We start from the raw sequence: 20,422 nt of genomic DNA on the forward strand, positions 1-20,422 counted from the left end.
ACTTCCACGAGAATCCTTTCATAGTAATGGATTTCACCCACTCTCTGGACAGATTGCTAATTGCAGCACAAGAGGGTCAAGAGATTGGGTAAAAGAACAAAATTTACCTTCTAGGATGTCACAGTTACCTACCTGGTTCCTGCTGTGCTGTGGCTGCCCCAGAATTTACCTGTCCTGGAAATATGCACTTAGGCCTCTCCAACTATGGCTCTGCTGAACACCCACCAAAGGATGCCTAATTTGGAGTGATTTTACATCATCATGACTGAAAAACATCTTAACTGTCACTTTAGACTAGAAACAAGCAGATGCTGGCCTCTATGTCAGGATCTCTAGACAGTGCATTATTTTTTCCCAAACAACTATTTTGAGGTTTTTACAAAAATAACCAACTCACAAACAGAAACACTTCCTGATCTATAAGCCACTTCAAAAACAAATCATTATGCTGTTGAATATTTTATGATGGTCCAAAGCACTGAAGGAGGGTAGGCGAGCATTCACCAATCCTTGCCATGTCTATTTCCGGACTCCCAAAGCAAACAGCAAATGCCTCCTTTATTTTCCAAACTCCCATTTGCAAGTTCTAGGTGGGTGCATGGTGAAATATTGCCTTTACCTAAATTAACCCTAAATACAGAGACCTGGGGATTCCATTTCTCCAGAGTTTACAGTGGAAGGACCTTCGGTCAACTGTCCCCATTTTATAGGTGGCAAAACCAGTAGGGGGACTTGCTCAAGGGGCCACAGCCCCAACTCTCAGCTCTGGGAGCATCATCCTCTACTCCCAGAGGCTGACTCAACACCCCTCCTAAAGCTCAGCCAAATCTGCCAAAAGTTAACTATGTGACCCCCTGAGACTGACGTCTGTGGATCCCAACCATTCCTTTCCATCCCCAAGGAGCCCTGGAACTGAGACCCTCAGGGGTACCCCTACACTCACAAAATGGCAATACAGGCAATGGCATTCCAGGTAGTTGTCCCTGGAGAACCCCTCCCGGTCAAGGTGTGGCCATAGAGACCAGGCACTGCGATGTCAGGAGGTTACTCTGAAAGTTGACGCTGGCCGTGGCGCACCTGAACCCATGTCGCTGCCTCTCGGTTTGCCACTCTTTGCACTTCACCATGCAGATCCGGAAAACTTAAGCAACGCGTTGATACTGTGTAAAGATTTAACCGTTGCAGGCCCTGAGCGAGCCCACGGATGAGCCCCACGCCGGGAGTGGGGACAAGAGGACTGAAGGCGGGCGCAGGTCACTTGGGGCCAGTGGTGCAAGAGCGGCGCACGGCGGCGGGCGGCGCGGAGGAAGCTGACCGGCAGTCTGCAGCTCCCGGCGGCGCAGGCCCAGGGCGTAGGGACCCGCAGTTCCCCCAAAACTTTGCGGCGCCGGGACCTAGCCCTTACCTGCAGAGGAGGCGCCGCCCGCGCGGACGCGGACCTGGCGGGCTGACGCTCTCGGCGAGGGGCCGCCCCGCCCGGTGGCGGGCACCGACGCGGGCAAGGCTCGGGCAGCGGCTCGGCTCGGGCTCGGCTGGGGCTCCGCCTCCCGCGCCGCGGCTGCAGCCGGAGGGGGGCGGGGGGGCCCAGAGCCCCGCCGCGCCCGCGCCGTCTGGCCGTGGCAGGTGCTGAGGCTGCAGCTGCGGGGCCACCAGCTGCCTGCGCCGCGACCCCAGCCCCAGGGGAGGAGCCCCGCGCGCTGCCTCCATGGGCCCTGACGGTCCCGGCCCGCCGCAGTGGGCGGTCCCGCTCCCACCCGCGCCCTGCCTCCGCCGGGCCTCCGGCTCCCCGCCTGGGCACGCAGCGTCCGCCGAGTACCCTCGGGGGTACTGAGTCCGGGGGAGGGAGGGGGCTCCCCAAGGTCACTCAGTTAGCGATGGGGCCAGAACTGGAACCCAGAAGAGTCCCAGGCCACGACCCCCCTTCTCATGCCTTCGTCTCCCTGGCTCTTGTACCCCAAAGCCTTTCAAAGAGCTCCAGCTACATGGGACTTGGGGGGACACATATGACCCCTACTTGCCTCCATACTCCTCTAGAGGGCTGGGCTGAGGGGAGATGGAAGAGGTGGGCCCACAACTGGCACTACACCTCCCCTGCCTCTCACCCTCCTGCGCAGGGACCCTGGGCTTTCCTCAGACCTCTCTGACCACTCCTTGGTCTCCTTGAGCCCTAAAATGCTGAGGTGCCCTAGAACTCTGCATTCAGCCCTCTCCTGACTCCATGGCCATCCTGTCAACTCCTCTGGCTCCAGTCCTACCCCCTTTATTCATCACACCCAAATGCACGCCACTATCCAAGAAATCTTTTCCTTGCTAAAGTAGCTACTCAACACCTACTAGGTCTCTGCCCTGTGTTAAGCACTGGAGATAGAGCCTCGAATAAAGCACAGTCTCTGCCCTCAAGGAATGTACTGTCCAGAGGACTGCAAACACAGTGCAGTTCCTGTGACAGTAGTGTGATCCCGGGGTGCCAAGGGGGCCATGGTGGGTGCCTGCATTGGCTCAAAGAGGGAAGGAGGTCTCCTGGAGAGGATGCCCTCTGAACAGAAACTGGAAAGGCTATGGGTTTGGCCAGTGAAAGGGAAAAGTGTAGAGAGAGCCTTCTAAGCTGGGGCCAGAGGAGCAAAGGTTCCAAGATGAGAGAGCTCCCAGTGAGAAAGGGGCAGCAGCCCAGAGCTGAAGCAGGAGAGTCAGCAGGGGCCATGGGAGGAGTTTTGAGTTGGGAAGGGGCACCATCATATTGTCATGTTAGAGTACCCTGATGATGGAGCACAAATGTAAGTTAACAAGTGTGTTCTTCATTAAAAAACAAAACAAAACAGAAGAAAACAAAAAACCCCAGCATTGCAGCACATTGGAACCCACCTGGCCCAGATGAAGAAACGCATGAAGGCACCTGCCCCCTCTGTATCCTTCATTCCCAAATCCAGGCCTCTATCCAAAAACTGTCTCCTGAGAGGCTCAGTCTTTGAAAGGCCTCCTAGGTATCTATATCCAAAGCTCCTTCTTGACCTTTCTTTCAATGCCCCAGCCCCTCTGTCCCCCAGATCCACGGGCTGAGTTAGCCCTTCCCTCCTCAGCTTGGCTTCCTTCACCTGTCTCCACTCTACAGCTCGTGTACGAAGGTCTGCACCAGGATAAGCACCATTAAGGGAGGTGAACAAAAATGGAAACTTATGAAGCCATGGTGAAAATAAAGGAAGCTTCTAAAAACTTAAGTGTTATACCTCTCCACATTATTTCTTACAAGTGCATGTGAATCTACAATTATCTCTAAAATTTAACTTTAAAATTGGTCTTCAAATAAAGCACTGAGAATACTACACTGCAATGATTTATTTCCATGTCTCTCTTATTGAGACCTCCTTGAGAAAGACAGTGATCTGATTTATTTTTCTCTTCCTAGGACTCTACAGATATTTGTTGAATGGAATGAATAAATCAAGGAATAAAATATACATAAGATTCTCAAAAGAGTTTACCCTAATAGCTGTCATTTCAACATAGACAGCTTTTAATCTTTGTTTTTATCACTCTGAAGTTGTTCTTTGTGAGAGGATAGCATCAAATGATCCAATATTAATATAGAGCAAGATACAGCAAGACTGAAATTTTTCATTTTGCTATTTGGTTGTGCCTTGTCCCTCTCAGATGTCTTTCCTTTTTTTAGTGACACTATGTAATAACCCATAATGAGAAGCTGTGCTGCATCCTAATGAAACTTCCTGACTAAAACATCTGAGGTTTGGATTTATTTCCCATAAGTACCATTTCAGCTAAAAGTTCGCTTTCTCTACGGCATGAGTGTGCCGTTTGTCATCTGCTAAGTGCCCATACCTTCCCCTTATCTGTATTAATCTCCTTTGCATTCAAATACTTCTGAGGGCTGCCTTAATAGTTAGATTTTCTATACAATTTCCTTCTCAGAATGCCTAACTCTTCCTGACTTCACATCTATTGTTCCCAAAATAGAATAGTTTACTGCTTCAAATTTCAACTTTACTGTCTGCAGTGATAAGGACAAGTGTCTGCTCTTTCTCAGAATGATCAAATTCCATATGGCTAAAAAATTTTTCCTAAACCTGACCTGTCATTTTGTAGGGAATAGTGTTTTTAAATTAGATGTTAGAAACATTTATTTTGTATACCAGAACACAAGTAAATTGGCAATTGCAATGTCTTCATCTCAAATTAATAAGCACTGAAGATGAAAAAATGAACAATGATCTGGGAAACAAAAGGGATTCTACTATTATCATCCCCTCACTCTTCAGGCTGCAGAAGAACAGAGCAGTAAGACAATGACTTTCAAAGTCTCTTTTAGATCTAAAATGACATGATTCGTTAATGGGCCTCCAACTGGTCATTCTTTCAACACTGTTGGGTGCCTACTATGGACCCTTTGAAATGTAGTGATTTAAATATAAACCCAGACTGGACAGAGAATGGAATGGCTGGGTTGAGAGAGTGTTACTATACTACACAAACTGATTAGATGATTTTAATACTCAAGATCTACTTAATACTGAACTATAAGGAAGACAGTTTCATAGAGACTTCAATAAGCCAAGACTCATGGACTGTTGGGGTACTTCAGGAAGACCATTAGGAGTAGCCCTGTCTGGGATCCAATGCCAGCACATCTGAGTGACTTTAGAGAGGCAGTGCCTAGAGTTCTAGGACCTAGTTCTGTCCCTACCTTGTTGTGTGGCTATGCGAAAGTCACGTCTCCTCTCTGAGCTACAATTGACTCTTCTGTAAAAGGAGGAAATGATGCCTTATGACAACCAAAGTTTCTTGAGCTCCACACCAAATGGTTCTCAGAGATTAAGGAAGCTAAAGTGTTATCTAGTCAGAAAGAGAGGTTCTGCTGTTGTCTGCAAAAGAAACTTAGTTATCATGAGGATTATATTACCTCTTGAGGACAAATAAATTGTTGCTGTACGGAGAGAAATGATGACATAAAAACAACATGTTCTTACTCCTAAGATTCTAGGACACAGAAGCAGACATTCACTACTCACTTCTTAAAAACGAGTTGTCCAGTTCACTGTAACATACTAATAAAGAGTTAGGCTACAGAGTGCATTTTCTATGTATTAGTAAAGAGAAATCAGTCTCCAGTACTCTCCAAACTTTGCATGATCACTTCTCACTGTCATTCTCCCAAAGATGACCTATTTTTACTTTTCGTAGGAAGGATGAGGGTAGGGGACAGAAAACATGTCTGCTTTCTGGATTGCTTCCTTACCTCTCATATAAGCCTTGTCTGCTCAAATTTATTTTCCTGTTTCTAATCACATTCTCTGCTCTTTGATAAAACTCATATTCTAATCTATTGTTAATACAATGGACTTAATGACTCAGTTGGAAACAGGGAAAGAATGGGGTATTTACATAGAGTTGGGAATGATTATCACAATTTTTAAAAATATTTGAGATCTTTATGTCTCCTGTCAGATGAGTTTTTATCTCATTCCTCAGATCATAAATCTTTCAGAGTTCTGAGGGACAGCTTTGAAAATATCGGAATGGCTTTAGTATCTTGTACTTTTCCCTTTTTATCTTTTTAAAATCCTCTTTTCCTCTGCTTGTTCAGCTTTTGGGTCACCAACTCCTAAGATTAACTCCAATGGCAAGCCCGTGAGGTGTGGTTGATGTCTAGCATGACCCTAGCCCGGTCTTGCCACTATGCTGCTCCAGTTACCAGAGGCTCGATTCTGCTCTGAATCTGCTGGGGGACTGCTCTGCTCCCCACAGCTCCAGGCGCAGATGCCACTATCTCTCCATTACCACTTTCTTCAACCTCTTTTCATTTTCATAGCTCTCTATAGTTTGTAAAACACCAGACAGAGCAGTCACCTCATTCTGTTCTCTCAGTAACTCCTTGAGTTATGCAAGTCAAACATTATGATCCCCATTTTATGGGGAAGAAACTGAGGCAAGCTCAGAGAAGTATAATTATTTATATGAGGTCACAGAGATGGTAAATGGGATTCAAATTCAGGTTTATCTGGGTAATGGAGCTATATCCTTGGAGGAGGGAGGGGAGATGACAGCAAAAGAACTGTAATATGGAGACATTTCATAAATCATCTTAGGATGACTACCCAGAGGGATTCTCTAAAGATGGGGGTTTGCATCTTGTAGCTGCATCCCTCTCTCAATGAGCTCCCTGCTGGGGTGATTCAAACTGTGAAACATACAGTGAATGGAGAGAGTACAATGCAAGGGCCTATAGCTGGAGCCTGAAGGAGATCTTACACATCTCCAGGAGAATGAGCCAGTGAAGGCCTGGAGAAGGATGGCATCTCTGCCACCTTGTTTAAAAGTGCAGGAAAAACCAAAGTCTAGGAGCCTGGGAAGTATTTGCTTTGGGAGTGAGACTACAGTGAAGTCTTTTGATGTTGGGCTAGCTGGCCTCAACCCATTGGGACCCCTTAACAGAAGAGTAGGGATGCCTCTACCTTCTTCCTGAGCATAGCTCTGAGGGAAGAGCCCTGATTCTGCCGAGGTTTGCCTCCCTGGAGGGGAATGTCACAATTGTGCCAAACTACCCCTCCCAGGACCACTACTAGCCCATACAGCAACCTCATGTGGATTAGAAAAAGACATCCCCTCCTCAGATGCCTTTGTGAAAAGGAGAAAACAGTGCTCCCTTTCTTAAGGCACATGTTGCTCCGCACCACAGGTCACAGCTCAGTTAGTGGGTTTTAGCTTCTACTTATCCTCTCAACTAAGTACCCTTGTGCAGTAGATAACCTACATAATGGCACACTTCACGCCAACCCTTCCCCATTTATACTGGGGGTATCTGAAGACTCCAGAGGCCTCTCCCATCTCACCTCAGCCTGGTGGACCCAGTTGAGCAGACTTGTTCACCACAAGGACACTGAGAGCTTCAGCTTTCTCTCCGCTCATGATTGCTAAGCTATTGATACCAAGAGGCCACAGCAGCCTGACTTGCTCAGGTGCTGATATGCACAGCCAAAGCAGATCAGAGATCATTTATGGGGACGCAAGAGCTTGAAGGAGGAAGACCAAGCTAAATGATAGAAAAGAAGACTCATACTGAGATAGATTTAAAAGAAGAAACAGTAAGTTTTTAAATAAGAATTTTAAGGAGATTCAAGTAGATGTTGGGAAGAAATTATCAGAATGAGGAAAGCTGATTTGGGGAAGTTTAAAAGACAATTTCTAAATTTAAACATTTCTATGTGGAAGTGAAAAATAGAATGAACATCACTGAAAATGGATTGTAAGGTCTGAATGGTGAAAAAGGAGAACAACCACAACACCAAACCAAAATAAAAAGAAATGGAAATTAAAAGTGAAACGGTTAAAAAAACATGGATGAAATAATCTAGGAGACATACAAACAACCGGAGGGAGTACCAAGTGGAGCAAAAACAGTAAGAGAGCAGGGCAATAACCAAAGGAGTAACAGAAGAATTTTTCATAGACTTTAAGAAACTCAAATTTTCAGATAGAAAAACTCACACAACAGTTGCTACACAACAGTAATTTTAAAACACATACCTAGGACTTTCAGTTTCAGAACAAGACAGAGGAAATAAGATTTCTCCCTATTCCTCCTGCTAAATACAGCTAACACCCCTAGGCATAAAGTGTAAAACAAACATAAGAAAACTCTGAATGATGTAGAGAGAAGGCAGACCAGCTAGGGACCTCAGGACTCAAAGAACAACGTCGCAATGAATTCCTGGGATGTTCTTTGGCCTCCTATATATCCCAGGCTGGATACTAGAAAAGCCCACAAGTAAGAAATGCTAATAGGCACAGATATAAAAAAGCCTCAGGATAAGTCTGCTCTCCACAGCCAAAGGAGAAAAGGCAGCCTAACAAGACAGAAGCCTTTGTGACAATATCTACCCTATTCCAGCCAAACACCACAAAAAAATATGACACAGAACACTACCACTCCCATTCTTCCACTCCTGGTCCATAGAGACTAAGTAGGCAACATGAACTTCCACTCCTGTCCTGAGGCAACAAAACACACGTCCCACCCTGCACGAGGGTAACGTCAGCAGTGCGGGGAACTTGTACTTTCCACCGTGGTCAGGGCAAGTAGACTGCGATATGTTCTGCATGTTTAATTTACTATTTGACCAACAACTACAAGACTGTACAAAGATACCTACTTAAAAACGCTACAGATAAGTCAACTTGGAATTCTAACAAATACACAAGTAATCCACAGGGGGGCAGGAAAAAGGAGAAAGAGGAATGAAAAATGGAGGATAAACAGAAAATAAATAATAAATGTCAGGCTGGACTTCCTAACAGTTTGATTATTACATGAAGTGTAACTAGTCTAAATACATCGATTAAAAGACAGAGATTGGCAGAATGGATTTTTTAAAACATGTCCTGGTGATATTTCTGAAATCCAGGAATGAAGTACAAATGTCATGAGCTTCCAGACAATGTGAACAGCTTACTTATGAAGGAAAGAGAGTCCTCTAGAATCACTCTGTGGGCCCCACAAACTCCCCTTGTTAAAATTTATTGAGAGCTAGTATTTGTTAGTCACTGCTATAAGCAGTTTGCCGTCATCTCATTTAAATTCTGTGAGGTATGTATTATTAGTATCCCCGTTTTATAGATGAGGAAACTAAAGCTTACTTCCTCAAGGTCACTTAATTAGTTAAGTAGCAGACCCTAGATTCCAATAGACCTGAGGGAGTCTAGTGAAGGAAACTAAACAATGAATACAAGTTAGCTATCTGAATAGAAGAACAAAGAGAGAGCTGCCAGGCAGAGAGTAGCCTACGAGAAGGTTCTGAGGATAGGAAGGAAAACCTAGTATATGCTAGGTATTTAAAATATGCTACCAGTTACCACAATACTCCAGCGAACAGGTATTAGAGTGACCATTTTGCAGATGAAGGGACCCAGCAAAGTTAAGCAACTTGCTCAAAATAAGCCAGCTAGTGAGGTGATGGAGCCAGAATTTAAATCTGAGTGGGCCACCATCCCCAATTCAGTCAACAGGCTGGAAAGGCTCTTGGAACACATTTCCCATGGAGGTTGTCTGGTCACCCCAATAGTTTCCCCATAATGATCCAGCAACTAAAATCTTAAAGAGAAAATGATCTGTCCTAACTTTCTGGGTGATTTTGCTCAAGCCCACTCTGGGTCCGAGTGTGATCTATAAAAAAGAGAATCGGGCTATGTCAGGATTTGGCTAAGAGGAGACCAGTGGAATCCTTTATGCAATTCACATCCTATTAAACAGAAGCCCAATGTAAAAGACAAATGAAAGCAGAACCTGACGGAAAGGAACTGAGAGATGCAGGGGCAATGCTAGCCTGGATCCTCATCAGTAAAGTATTCTTTTTTAAAAAATTAAAGTATCATTAATATACAATCTTATGAAGGTTTCACAAGAACAACATTGTGGGTTCAACATTCACCCATATCATCAAGTCCTCACCTCCCCATTGCTGTCACTGTCATTCAGCGTAGTAAGATGCCATAGAGTCATTACTTGTCTTCTCTATGAGTAAAGCATTCTTTTACAACTTAATTTTGGAAATAGTGCATGGAGAGGCCCAGGGCACAGGAGTGAGTCTTGGAGGTATTCTCTCCTATCTTCAGAGATGGATAGGGAGAGAGATGGATGACCTAGATTTTCTTAAAAACAAGACTTTATTCATGTTTTGCTACTATGCACTGTGTATTGCAACACTGTGTTTCAGTTTCTTCTTTGAATCAGAGAGATGCTCTGGGAACAATCTGGGCTGTGAAGTCAGACGTGGCTTGGATCCCAGCACCTGCCCTTGCTAGCTTTGTGACCTTGGACAACTAATGTAACCCTTCAGTTTTTGAATGATAACAGAAACATAATATTGACCTTGAAGGGTATCATGAGGATAAATTAAATAATAAGGCTACAGCACCTAGCATAGAATCAGGGGGCGTTGCAGACTGTGATAAAAGGCAGCTATTATTATGCACTTTGAAACTCCCAGATCTTGACACTTTGTCTGACTTTTCTTTCACAATCTATAGGGTTTGCATCCTTCTTTCTTCTTTTTTTCCCCTTTTTTATGCAGATTAATTGACATAAAAAGAGACACTACTTTTTGCAAAGGAATGCTGAAGGTACCATAAATTTAAGGTGGTGAGTTATGAAAATAATTATTAATGACACTGAAGTATGATGTACTTTCATAATCTGGACCCTGATAAATTACTGCTACACATGCTGATTTGATTGAAGCCAAACACAAGAGTGTTCATAAAACAATCTTTTATTAAAACAAACATAATTTTTTAAAAAATGAAAGATGGTTTTATGGTCCTAGTACTGACAGACAAGAATAACCTGACTTTACAGACTTTCTATCTTAAAATAAGTAATGTTTTGTGCATAATCATGTAGTTAAGGGCACAGCCTGACCTTCTAGAACCTAGGAGACCTAGGAGTATATTTTACTAGAGGCTAAAGTCATGGCAAATTTCCTATAATGGACCATGAATTCCTGCTACTTCCCATGACGCATAATGGGAGAACATTTTAGAGCATATGGTACTTTGTCAACTGATACTAATGTGTCCATTAGTGTGGCTCCAGAGGGAATTTCAGTCTGTGCCCAGAGATCGGCCCCTTGGGGAACAGAAATAGCTACTGATAGTAACCCCATCATCCCAGCCACAACTCTGCCCTCTGTCCCTCCTCTCCCTCTTCTTTTGTTCCTACCAGCAGAGACGTATAATTAAAGATGGGCCATTAATGGTATCTGTGCTATCCATACTAGAACCAGAATCCCTTAAGCACACCACCTTGATGTCCTTCAAAGCCCTTATGCAGACAATATCTCATTTGACAGTACTCCTTTGAGCTAGGTATTGCTATCCTGTTTCACAGATGAGGAAACAATAGTTAAACTATTTTGCTTGGAGGTCAGAGGTAAGTGGCAGAACTATGCTTTGTCTAATGCCATGGCCCAACCCCGAGCTGGATGTATAGAGGCATCTGCTTGGCCTGATTGGATTGCTCCACTTTGCTCACCTGAATAAAGATGTGACCCAAATTAAGAATATGCAAGTTTACTCATTCATTCAAGTAATATTCACTGGGAGCCTATGGGTAAGACAGTGTGCTATGAGGGGAGTAGTGTCCTGGGAAGGGCAAGGGCTTTGGATGACTCATTCAACACATGAATGTATGGACATTCTGGCCCCAGGAAGTGTTCATTACATGCTAGCTATTGTTAGTGAGAGGTGCTATGGCAGGTACAGACATGAATCAGACATGGGCCAGATCCTCAAAAGACTCTAAAATTTAAATAAATTATGACCATCTGAGAAAATTAAAGATCTGAATCCTTATCTTATTTCCTGTATCTTACTCTTTATTACTAAATCAATCCCAGTGAATCAAATCCTTAAGTGGTGAGATCACAAAAGTGCTAGAAGAAAATATGGGAAAATTCAATCTTGGAAGGTCATAAGCTTAAAGATGAATAGATATTATTACTAAAAACAAAACATTGTACATGGGGAAAACCCTATAAACATAGTCAAAAGATAAACTAAAAATTAGGAAAAATATTTACAATACATATAAGAAAAGAAGGGATAATAGCTTTATTATACAGCAGTTTCTAAAAATCAATAACCAAAAGACCAACAACCCAGTAAAAAAATGGGCAGAAGTTAGGAATAGATTATTTATAGTAAAGCAATTATAAATGGCTCTAACATCTATAGACATGCTCAACTCACTCATAAAATAAATTCAAGTAAAGGCAACACAGAGATATCATGTATTATCTATCGTAATGGCAAAGATCAAAGTGTCATAATACCCTGTATTGTTGAAAATGTGGGGAAACAGGATCTTACACTTTGTTGATGGGAATGTAAAATGGTACAGTGTAAAATGGTGAAGACTAATTTGGCAATACCTATGAAAAAAGTTTAAATGTGTTACCATTAGGAAAATGTTTTAAACAACCTAAATGTCCATCTTTAAAGTATATATAAATTATGCCACATCCATTTAATGGAGTGTCACATCACCATAAAACAGAAAAAGAAAGGTCTTTGAATACTGCTTGAGAACAGTTTTCACAATATATTGTGAAATTTTTTTAAAGCAAGGCAAAGAATCATGAATATAATGTGGTACCATTTGTATTTCAAAAAAGGGAAGGAACTAGTTCCTTAAGAATACACAAGAAACTGGTAACACTGGTTGGCGCAGGGACTAGAACTAGAAGGCTGAAGGACAGCAATGAAAGACTTATCACATATAGCCTTTGTATCTGCTGAATTTTGAACTGTGTAATGGTATTAAATATTTTTAAATTTTAAAATTGAAGAAAAAACTTAAACCCAGAAATTCTAATTCTAGGAATTAATTCTACAGATGTATTTACAAATGTGTTTCTTATGTACAAAGATATTTACTGCAGTGTTTTAGGTAATGGCAAAAGACTGGAGACATCCTAAATACTGATAGAGGAAAGGAGGGCTTAATAAATTATAACACAGTCATATCAAGAGTTGCATACATTCACTAAAAATAATAAAAAAAAGTTGGTATCACTATGTGGACTGAGAAAATAATCTTAAACAGTTTGGAATGAAAAAGACATATGCAGAATAGTCTGTACTGCACACTTATAGTGTGATTGTATATAGACTATACAAGACCATACACTTTTTCTGGAAGAATGTAAAACAAGCTGTTAACATTTGGGCAGGGAGGAGGGGTGGGGAGAGGACGCTGACATGTGGCTGAGGGACATACATGAGAAGACACTTCCTTTTCACTGTATATGCCTCTATAGCTGTTGAATGTTTTACCATGTGCAAATATTACCTAATCAACAAAAAATTTTAAACACATTATGTTCAAGAATAGAAGCCTGCTTGTATTAAGCTGAAATTTGCCTCCCTGTGGGTTCTGCCTGTTAGTTCAGGTTCTGTCATTAGAGTGGTATGTAAAGTAGGTTTAAGCCCTCTTCTACTAGATGCTCTTGAGATATTTGAATACTCTGAGTCTTCACATGTCCAGCCAAGCTCCCTCAGAGTTCCAAATTGTTAGTTTTATGAGGGGTCCTTCCTCATCCTGGCCTCTGTCTTGGGCCCTCTCAAGTCCCCGGGATTTCCTGGACAGAGCATTACCCAGAGCTGAGCACTGCTCTTCATGCAGTGGAATGAACCACTGTCAATCCTCCATTGCTGCTATGACCTTCTCACTGCCTCAGAGACAGTCAAGCCAGTTGGAAATGGCAGGAACACATCATGCCCTGAGGTGCCCCTGCCTCTAGGCTACTGAGGCAAGGCTAGCTAGGTGCTTTTCCTTTTTTCTGGGAGTGGCAGTGGTCATCCTGCCCCTTGTTACCTCTTCACTGCAGCAGAACCTGAATTCAGAGTGGCTGGAGGTGGGGGCAGTTTAGAACAGACGTGACCTGCTTGAAAACATGAATTTATGACACATTAAAGAATGTGAGAAATGCCAACGTGGTTCAGTGGTGAGGGCCCAAGTGGTGTTGGGAAAGAGGAAGGTGAATCCACTACTGGCTAAAGACGTGCTCACACATACTGGAGCACACAATCTTCCTGCCCACTCTGGCTCTGCGTCATTGTAACGAAGTCTTCTGAGCTGCTCTGAGAAGGGCATGGTGCACCTTGGCCTCTCCAAGCCCTTCCACCCCAGAACCACCATGCATTCCCCTTAGCCCTTTGTGGGCCCTTCTTTTCTTTTTAAATATAATGCTTATTTGTTTTCCATTATAAAAATAATACACGTCCATGGTATGAAATTTAGAAAATATGGAAAATTTAGAAAACAACACCCATAATACCACATGCCACCATTTGTTCCTATTTTTATTTGTTTCTTACAAAATTGACTATCTGACATACAATTTTGTATTCTACTCTTTTGACTGAACATTTTGACTTAACATTTTTCTGCATTAACTGTTTTCAAAAACATGATTGATAACACTTCAGAATGACCTTTCATGAAGACGTACAGTAATTTATTGAATCATTAATCTATTTTCAGGCATTTTGTTCCCATTTTTCCCTAAAGAATGCTGTGATGAACACCTTTGTACATAAATTGGCGTCTACATCCTTGATTACATTTTGGAATACATTTCTACAAGTGAAATTCCTGAGTCAAAGGGCTCTTGACACATACTGTTAAATTGCATTCTAGGAGGAATATACCAATTTACTATGCATCTCTAGGCACCCATTTTATCTCACCTTTGCTTAACTGAGCTTTATTATGAAATTAAAAACTTTACTAATTTCATAGGTAACAAAATGATATTTTTTAAAATGTATTTGCATTTATTGCAAGTGCAGCTAAATGTGTTTTCATGTGTTTATCAATATTTATCAATAATTTTATCAGTTTCAGTTCATGGTCTTGGGCCCTATTTGAACATTGCTCAGATTTCAAGAGAGTTGTATCAAGCACCTGTCCTATATTATTGCTGTTAGAACTTTAGTTAATCAGGCAACATTTTGATGATTAATATTGTGTTTTTATATAAGAACCTTTGACCAGCACTTGATTCTCTCATGGAGCATCAACACAAAATGAGCAAAAGGTGTCTAAACACCTGAATGTATATTTGAAAATAAAGACTGCAACTGCCCTCCATTATCTTCCACGAGGCTAACTGAACCTAAAAGGATCCTGATATGGAACATCAGCATCACAGAAAATGAACGTAGTAAGTGCTCTCCGTGGTTATCAGAATAATTGTATTACACAGTTCTGAAAAGGCAAGGAAGGATGCTTTGTATTTCATAGTGTGTATGAGTGAGACTAGGCCAGAAGGCAAGGGGCACATGCTCAGGCCTGGGCAGGGAGCTGGAATGCCTGGATCCATTCCCAGCTCAGTCTCTGACTAGCCTCACTCACCATGAAACCAGAATCAGGTCCTGGATATACTGATGACAACCCCCCCCACACACACTTTACAGATGAGTAAAGTGCTTCATGGGAACAACTGGAAAGGAGAGAAGAATGAGCTATTGGTCTGTGTAACCCATCAGGGCAGATGGTGTATCAGAACAACAAAGGCTGTAACTACGCGTCATCGGTTTGCCCATGGAGGGGTCCACCCAGGTACTCCCTGAGGTTTCTTCCAAGCTCTGTTACTCTGAGTCATTGATGAGGAGTTACACTGATGTAACCTGGGCATGGACTGAGTCCCAGGCTGGATGAGAGGTTTCACAGACTGTAGTCTCACGGGAATGAGTCTGTGGACGGGTGCATATAGCTACTCACCATTCTCAGAAAAACAAACGAAAATCTCTGCTTACCCCATGGTGTGCCACCCTTAGTGTTCAGTAAGCACTTTTAGTTTGCTCACAAACTGCCCTGCAACTCAAAAAACCCAAAGCAGCAAAAGGAGTCTGTTTAGCAAACCCAGAAAAGTATGGGACCTCTCCTTCCACTGACCTTCAGCTTCACAGGTGGTGGCTGCAACCTCTCAGGACATGAGGATGGGTTCCTGGGAGGGGGAGTAAGATGGCAGTTCCTGAGGACATGCTCCTAGGAGCGTGTAAAGAGGCAGTGTCACACCACACACAGCAAAGGCTGTGTCATGCAGCAGCAGTCCTGCTATGGAAAGGTGTTATCAGTATTTATATTACCCACTATGGATTTTGAGTTCTTAGAGGGGAAAAATCATGAATATGAGGAGGCTCATGTGGTACAAGACAAATTAGGTTTGTTCTATGGGCCTCACAGGGAAGATCCATAACCAACGGAAGGAGGTGGCTGGGAAGCTGAGCTGAAATCAATAGAAGGAAGACTTTCGGAATTAAATCAGGCTTCCATGTTCCCCAGTGCCTATTACATGATGGAGCACATAGAGACGGTCACATCTTGTCTCCTGGGCCCCAAGCACAGTCACCAATTGCAAGGCTCTGAAGGTGGGGCCTGTGGCAGGAGAGATTCCTCCTCTCCTAGACTAGCAAGGGTGGTGGTGCTGACTTAATGAGAGCAAAATGGGGCCCCATCAAATGGAGTGTTGGTAGACATGACACAGTATTATCCTCAGAGGGGAGCACCCTGATCTGTATCCAGCTATACTCACTGGATCCCCCAACAATCCCTGACTCCTCTCTTTCCTTGCCTTACAAGGAAAAACTGATGACATGTGAAGTCTCTCTGGGCCCTGTAGTTCCAAGTCTACCATTCTGCATGCTTGTGTCTATACCATCCATCCCTGTCCACAGGCAGATGGCTATGTAGCTCTAATATGGCTGCATTCCTGAAACACCTGACCAATACTAATCTAACCTTCTTTGTCCAAATTATTCAAGGAATCTCTTGCCTCAAAATTTGTTTATGACAAAATATAGATTACTGTAGGAGATGGGGAGAGAGAGACAGGACAGGATTTTTTTTAAAGCCAGAAGTAGAGCTTTGTTCAATTTTTCACTTTTCTATTAGATTCTGACACTGAATTTTCTTCACAGCATAAAAATGTGTTTTAGAATGGGTCGGGAAGGTAACACAGAATTTTTATTAAGGAAAAAGTTTGTTGATTTGTTTTTAAATTAATAAGAAGGTAGAGAGATAAAAGTATTTTTGACTATACATAGAATTCTTAGAATTAATATACCTAAGATGTTCTCCAATCCAACTGCCTGCTTTTTCAGATGAGCTCTAAAGAGAGAAAGTTAGGCAGCAACTGTTCATTGCCTACCCAGTATCCACTCTGCACTTGTTCCTTAACAGAGCCCTGGGTACAGTGCTTAGCCAAGACTTTACATTTTCAGCCTGAAATTTACATTTCAGATAAAGGGCCCATTAGAATTTAAGAGGTCATAGGAAGATATTTCCAGAAAGCTCTTTAATGGAGTGCTCCCTTTTGCCCTTCCTTTTTTTCTGTTGCCTGGGATGTGGAGATGACAGCTGGAGTTCTAGCAGCCACTAGGATCATGAGGTCACCTTTAAGATGGAAACCTATGCTAAAGAATGTGGAACAAAAAAATTAAAAGAGCCTGGATCTATAAGAAGTCAAATAAATTTATTGTAATCTCTAGGGTAGTCACTAAACTAATAGTAAAAGAATGCCTAATTAAGAAATTCAAAGAGGGAAAAGGAATAATAAAAAAATAGTTGATTAATCCAAGGAAGAATAAGGAAAAGAATATAAAACAGGTGGGACAAATGGAATAGAAAACAACAGTAAGATGGTGGGTAAAAAAATATAGTTGATTAATCCAAGGAAGAATAAGGAAAAGAATATAAAACAGGTGGGACAAATGGAATAGAAAACAACAGTAAGATGGTGGGTATAAACTCAAATAAATCACAAGCCTAAAGACCTGCAGAAGCTTTAGCTATCATATCCACACACTGGCCAAAGATGGAACAGTCTGAGTGAGTACCAGTAAGGTTAATAAAAGCACTGGGTTGAAACACATCCAATATGTTTAAATCCATGAATTCATAATGATATTTTTAAAATCCTATTTGAACACTTTGGAGGATGCTAGAGAAGTAACTCATTTTGAAAGCTGGTATATAAAGGGAAAGAATCAAGTATTTATACTGCCTATCCTATATGAACCATACCCAGTTGTATGCTGACAAATATTTAACAACTGACTTTCTGGTCGGGGAAGCCCTGATGTGCATCATTTGCCAATTTCCATGGTGTAAATACACCTACCATGGCCAATTCAAGCAACCAATGTGACATCAGTGGACACAGGGTTGGGAAGAGATGTGCACAATTGGCTCTCATGAGCTGGTACAACAAGGCTCCAGCTTACTGCTGACTGTATCTCTAAGTAACAAAACAGCTGATAAGGGCAAACATCTCTTTATCAAATGTATTCCAACTTATAAGTGAAAAAGAAATGATAGAACTAAAACATCACCATTTTGCAACTTGCAGTGAATTAGTGGATCTTGGCATTGAGCACCCACAGTTGCTAACCTCAACCTAGAAGATACGACAGAATATTATATGCCTCCTGATGAAAGAATGCCACACCACTCAGGGTCTTGCCAATGGGATCAAACCCAATTCTGTAGAGCCTGTGGATCCAGCTGTGAGTTTTGCAGGAAATGCAAACAACAGGGGAATATGTTGAACTGCACCATGAATGTGCAATAAGCAAATCCAAGCTGTGGGAAACTCGACAGGTCAAATGGTCCAGGCTCTTCAACAAATAAATTGTGAGGAAAAGAAAGGGAATAGAAGGGAGGCTGGTAGATTAAAAGCGATTGAAATGACACAATCAACTTTAATGAGCAAGACATTTTATGAACAAGATTAAAATACAGTGTCTAGGGATGTAGACCTGGGTGATAAAACAAAGAAATGCGAGGAGATGATCTTTGTGGAGTCGGGAGAGGGATTACTTTGAGAGGACTGGAGCTGAGGCTCTCGGGTTGACTTGCAGAGTTCTATTTCTTGACCTAGATTACAAGAACTCATTATCTATAACCCTTACAAGGACTCATTAAACTACATATTTGTTTGTAGTTTTCTATGTCTATGTATGATTTTGCATTAAAAATGGTGAAAACAGAAGCCAGAGGTAAACAGTACATACTAATGATTTCATTTAACCAAGTTCAAAACCAGACAAAACTAATCTGTGTGTGTTAGATGTCAAGAGAGTAGCTACCCTTGGGTAGGGCTAGTGTCTGGAAGGAGGCACAAGATCTCTTCTGGTTAATGTTCTAGTTTTTTATCTGGCTGCTGGTCACATGGGTAAGTTCACTTTGTGAAAAGACATGAGAAAAATAAACCATTATGTGTTAGTGTTAATGCCACTGTTATTTTGGATTTTCTGTTATTTATAGCTGAACCTAATCCAAAGACTCATGATGAGGTAAGTGCAGGGGATCCTCTCTCCACCACTGCCTGTCCTGGGTGTCCTTAAAGACTAAACACAGCACCCGTCACTGGGCTCTGGGTCAGTCTGCTGTCCAGGAAACAGTGTCCTGAGCACCAAGCCTCCTGCTGCCTCTGAGGGTCACTCAGACATTCCACAAGTACTTACTGCGCCCTGATTTCTAGAGCTACAGGGGTGAGTCTCATCATCTCCATCCTCATGGACTCAGGAGTTGGTATAAGTAAATGTGAAATTTTAAAATATTTGTTGTTTAAAGTTCACCTGCTATCGCAGTGCACATTAGAAATTCCTTAGAGTTTAGCACTAGGAAAATAATTTGTCTCTTTGGACAAACTGACATGCTTCCCTTTATCAGTTAATGAAAGCTGTCCAACCCACCACACATTTCTTCTTGCTCAGGCTGCAAAGAAAATTAGAGTTGCACTTAGTGCTAAATGACAGCAACCTTCTCTGGCTGATAGCAACAGATCCCACAGCTTCACAGTCTGTCTTGCTGACTTCCTAGTCTGCTCTCCACTCAACGCTTTCTGCTCAATTTCTGACCAGCGAAACTCCTCAGTGTAACAGAACAGAACATCACCATCTGCACTGCAAACAGACCCTCTTGCTTCATCTCTCAGTGCTCACACAAGCACCCTCTTCGCTGGTCACAAGGATTTTCTCACCTCTTCCCAAACGAACCTTGCACTTTAGACTCAAAACACCTTCCCTTAAAACATTTTTTTGAAACAGCTTTATTAGGGTATAATTTATATACCATACAATCCACCCATTGTAAGTATACCCTTACATGCTGTTCTCATCCTCCTTTTCCACTCAGTGATCTCCTACTCTTCTATAAGTCCCAGGTGATGTCACCTCCTCTGTGAAGTCACACCCAACAAACCCAGACAGACTAAATTTTCCCCTTTGCCTCTCTTACAGCATTTAGCGTATTACATTATTATTATTGCCATTTATATTGTGTCTAGTAGAATGTAAACCCCTTGAAGGCAGGATATGCATCTAAGGTGTTTCCCACCCACTACACTGTCTTCCAGAACATTCATCATTGCCCAAAAGGAGTCAAGCTGTCCAGAGGAACCCCTCGGCCCCAGCACCAAATAACCTAGGGGCCACCATAACTGTGGGAGCTCTACAAAGAACCAAGTAAACCCTTTCTGCTTGAGTTTGTCAGAATGCCTGAACCATGGGGCACACGGCCCTTGAACTCTAATTCTAGACACAGGGTTGTAAGAGAGTTTCAGAATCCGGAAAAGGATATGAGTCAAGGCCTGGCATAGAATGGCTTCTAAGGAACATTGGCAATATACCATATTTCATCGGATCGAAGGCACCATCAATTGTAAGACACATCTCAATCCCAGAGGTAAGAAGATGTGCTTCTTAGAGTCTATGAAATGTTATTTCCTGCATACCTCAAGGAAGAGCAGGGAGAAAGGCAAGGCAGGGTGGGGAACTTTAAATACCCTAAACTTTGAAGGTTATATAGTGCCCACCATGTCCCATCCCTGAGAATTTATTTTAAAAA

At 42.4% G+C, this 20,422-nt stretch overlaps 1 protein-coding gene across 11 annotated transcripts in view; it reads right to left on the reverse strand.

Annotated features, from left to right (window-relative positions):
• The window catches only part of FRMPD1 (FERM and PDZ domain containing 1), a 127,442-nt gene that overhangs the window by 86,494 nt on the left and 20,526 nt on the right, over positions 1-20,422 (reverse strand). The window contains exon 1 of one of the 11 annotated variants that reach the window (XM_073227416.1): positions 1,406-1,671. The exons of the other annotated variants lie outside the window; for them this stretch is intronic. The gene's annotated coding sequence lies outside the window, so the exon portion shown is untranslated. Of the gene's footprint in view, positions 1-1,405; positions 1,672-20,422 lie in introns of those variants that run through there. 11 annotated transcript variants of the gene reach the window in all.

Source organism: Manis javanica, chromosome 2, assembly GCF_040802235.1.
Source record: "Manis javanica isolate MJ-LG chromosome 2, MJ_LKY, whole genome shotgun sequence".
Lineage (NCBI taxonomy): Eukaryota > Metazoa > Chordata > Mammalia > Pholidota > Manidae > Manis > Manis javanica.